We start from the raw sequence: 4465 nt of genomic DNA, 5'->3' as shown, positions 1-4465 counted from the left end.
TCTTGGTTACTCAATATGCAATGAAAAGGAGATTAATGCTGAGATTGATGCGCATGCAAAGCCTTTCTTCTAATTATCATATATCAAGAAAAATGGTCATGGTGACTCAATATGCAATGAAAATGAGATCAATGCTGAGATTGATGTGCATGTGCAAGGAAAAGCCTGTTTATATATCATCATACATCAGGAAAAATGATCTTGGTGACTCAATATGCAATGAAAAGGAGATCAATGCTGAGATTGATGTGCATGCTCGAGGAAAAGCCTGTTTACATATCATCATATATCAGAAAAATGATCATGGTGACTCAATATGCAATGAAAAGGAGATCAATGCTGAGATTGATGCGCATGTGCAAGGAAAAGCCTGTTTATATATTATCATTTATTAGGAGAAATGATCTTGGTGACTCTATATTCAATGGAAAGAAGATCAATGCTGAGATTGATGTGCTTGCATGAGGGAAAGCCTGTTCATATACCATTGTATATTAGTAAAGACAATCTTCGTGACTCAATATGCAATCTCCTTCTAAATATCATCTCCTTTTAGATCAATGCTGATATTGATGTGCATTGGTGAAAAAAGCCTGTTTTTATATTATCATATATTAGGAAATATGATCTTGGTGACTCAATATGCAATGGAAAGAAGATCAATGCTGAGATTGATGTGCATGCCCGAGGAAAAGCCTGTTTATATATTATCAAATATCAGGAAATATGATCTTGGTGACTCAATATGCAATGAAAAGGAGATTAATGCTGAGATTGATGCGCATGCGCAAGGCAAAGCCTTTTTTTTAATTATCATATATCAAGAAAAATGATCTTGGTGACTCAATATGCAATGAAAAGAAGATCAATGCTGAGATTGATGTGCATGCGCAAGGAAAAGCCTGTTCATATATCATCATGTATTAGGAAATATGATCTTGGTGATTCAATATGCAATGAAAAGAAGATCAATGCTGAGATTGATGCACATGCTCAAGGAAAAGCCTGTTTATATATTATCATATATCAGGAAAAATGATCTTGGTGACTCAATATGCAATGAAAAGTAGATTAATGCTTAGATTGATGCGCTGGCAAGGAAAAGCCTGTTTATATATTATCATATATTAGAGAATATGATCTTGGTGATCCAATATGCAATGAATAGAAGATCAATGCTGAGATTGTTGCGCATGCTAGATCAATGCTGAGATTTATGTGCATGCAAAAGGAATAGCCTGTTCATATATTATCATATATCAGGAAATATGATCTTGGTGACTCAATATGCAATTGATTTAGCAGTATTGGATTCAAGGGTTGTTTCTTGGCAATCTTATGCAAACTATCTCTCTCTCTCTCTAATGGAACAAACTAAGCCCTAGGTTATCCATTGCTTAAGCTTTCTCAGTTTAGCATTTGTCTTAGCAAGAGGTTTTTTAGCTGCATTGTAAAAATTCTCAATTATTTCAAAATATTGGTTGCAGCTTGATTGATAGGGCACAGCGCCCCAGCCCTGGCGACCTGATGAAAAGGATAATTATGCTGAGATTGATGTGCATGCGTGAGGCAAAGCCTTCATTTAAATTATCATATACAGTAGCCTCTCTCTTAACCGGACACCTTTTAACCGGACATCGGTTTAACCGGACTACACTCCACGGAAGTGACATCTCTTTAACCGGAAAATAATCATCAGCACATCGGTTCAACCGGACTGTACAGTACTTCTGCACCTGCCACGAATCATAATAGCTGTTTGGTTTTAAATATTTCAAATGTAAAAAGGCTTAGCGACTAACAATTTCTTGTGTTTTGTGTTCACAGATATCATAATAAAGCGTCTAGTTTTATTATTTTTACGTAAAAGTCATTATTGGCTTATAAACTACAAAATATGCGTACCAATTTTACGACTTTTAGGGAACGTCGGTTTAACCGGAAAAAACGTTATCCGGACTGGCCTCAGTCCCGATGAGTCCGGATAAGAGAGAGGCTACTGTATTAAGAAAAATGATCTTGGTGACACAATTTGCAATGAAAAGGAGATCAATGCTGATGATGTGCATGCGCAAGGAAAAGCCGGTTTATATATTATCATATATTAGGAAATATGATCTTGGTGATTGATGCAAATGCCCGAGGAGAAGCCTGTTTATATATTGAAATATATTAGGAAATATGATCTTGGTGACTCAATATGCAATGAAAAGAAGATCAATGCTGAGATTCTTGTGCATGCATGACGGAAAGCCTGTTTATATATTATTGTATTTTAGGAAAAACGATCTTCCAAACTCAATATGCAATGAAAAGAAGATCAATGCTGAGATTGATGTGCATGCGCGAGGAATAGCCAGATTATATATTATCATATATTAGGAAATATGATCTTGGTGACTTAATATGCAATGATAAGAAGATCAATGCTGAGATTGATGTGCATGCCTGAGGGGAAGCCTGTTTATATATTATTGTATAATAGGAAAAATGATCTTGGTAACTCAATATGCTTGCTTGGTGGGGTGGTTATTGTATTTTTCATTCAACAATCTGTTCTTCATTATTGAAGCGAATAGCTTATAAATTACTGAGGGGAGAGTGATCGGTAAAGTTTGTCATATCCAGTCTTGATCCTTTTTTGAACAATATAATTACTTTATTTTCCCTCGATGCTGAAGGTATTGATTTTCCGCGCAGGATTCTGTTGAATAAGAATTTAAGGGGTTGCAGGAGTTTTTCTATTCCCATTATCAATGATTCGCTTATTATTCCGTCCTCGCCAGGTGCTTTTCCTTTCTTTTGGCTTTTTATAGCATTTTTATTTCTGCCTCTATTATCTCCAAATCTTCAGAATCACTGCCGTTTGTTTGTTGATTTTCAATCACTTGTTGGATTTCATGTGTGGTGTCTCTCTTATATTATAATTCTTTATAGAACTCCGAGACGTGATCTATGATTTGATTTCTTGCCGTTTTGATCCCATCATCAGTATTTAATTTAGCGATCCATTTTGTTTTTGTAGTACTCAGCTCTTGATTTATCTTTTTAGTTGACCCAGTCGTCAACATGACTGAATTTATTACATCCTCTCCAAGATCTACTACTTAAGAGTGCTAATCAATTTGAATACAATATTAATAAAACGTAGGCATTCAATTCACCTAAAATGAATCAGTTCAGTGAGACCATTGTTATTTATTATCAAATGTACTAATCCTATCATATGTAGTTGCCTTTGGCACTAAATAACTTAAGCTTCACAGTATCAGAGCAATGATAAAAAAAGGAATACCTATTGACTTCAAATTTTATATGCGCTGTTTACCGAAGAATCGCTTGCCGAGAAATCCTTCAATAGTCCGTGAAATACGTTGAGATAAAGTTAAAATTCTCTAGAGTAAGATTTCGAAAAAATCTGAAGAATGTCCTTATCATAGATAAGATAGTGAGAAACTGAGAAATCTATTTGCTAAGTCTTTGACTGCTTGATTAGAAAATAGTACGAAAAACTAGCTATCCATAGAAGTGACACTTGATACAGACGATGGTATGTTGCAAAGCAGTGGCGTAACGTTTCCAAACCGGGCCCCCCCGCAAAAAAAATTCCAGGCCCCTCTTCTAAAATCGTACCACCTTTCTCCAGCCCCCTTCTCCCTTCATCCAAAGCATTAAACTCTTATGTGAACGTACATCTTTCATGAGTGAATTACATAGCTTAGTTGAAAAAATAAAACTTGTTCTCGATTGAATTCTACAATTCAAGTCAAAAATTATGTTTTAAACTACAAATATAGAATCCAACCTTTAGAGCTATAACTAGAGTTAGTAAGTAGTATCTAGAATTAAGATTCATGAATTATTAAAATAAAAAAGTTGATAATTTATAAAAACATTTGATTCGATGACTCCTACAAGCCTCCAAGTTCTGCAATCACTGCTTTCTGGGTACAGTAGCGCCTTGGTTCTTTCTCCCACACTAGGTAGGGGAGAGCGGGGCAAGTTGATACGGGGGCAGGTTGATATATTTAATATTGTGAACCTAGGTGCACGCGCAAAGGGACAGAATTTGAGTCAGACTGTTTTGTAATACCTAATGGAGCCTTATTGCCGACAGACCACTGTAAGCAGCTGTATAATTGAAAGAGTGTTTTGTATAGTGGAAAGTAATTTTTGACCATCTTATTTGAGTTGAACTACAAGCAACAACATACCACCTGGGAAATACACCATTGGTATAGCTCAAAGCATATTTATACGTGAGTGTTATGTGATCTTCGTGATCCAGTTATCTTTGTTTTGGGGTTAGTTTGGTTTATGAGATATATATGCAGAGGGGGCAAGTTGATACACTCGGTTGGAGGCACATTGATATGGTGTATCAATGTGCCCCATTACAGTGAAATTCAATTTCTTGTTCAATCTGACAGAGAAATGGTGCGGAACTACAAGAGAAAGACGGATT

The sequence above is a fragment of the Nilaparvata lugens genome, chromosome X, assembly GCF_014356525.2.
Source record: "Nilaparvata lugens isolate BPH chromosome X, ASM1435652v1, whole genome shotgun sequence".
Classification (NCBI taxonomy): domain Eukaryota; kingdom Metazoa; phylum Arthropoda; class Insecta; order Hemiptera; family Delphacidae; genus Nilaparvata; species Nilaparvata lugens.
The sequence above is the reverse complement of the archived record's forward strand: the minus strand, read 5'-3'. Positions refer to the sequence as shown.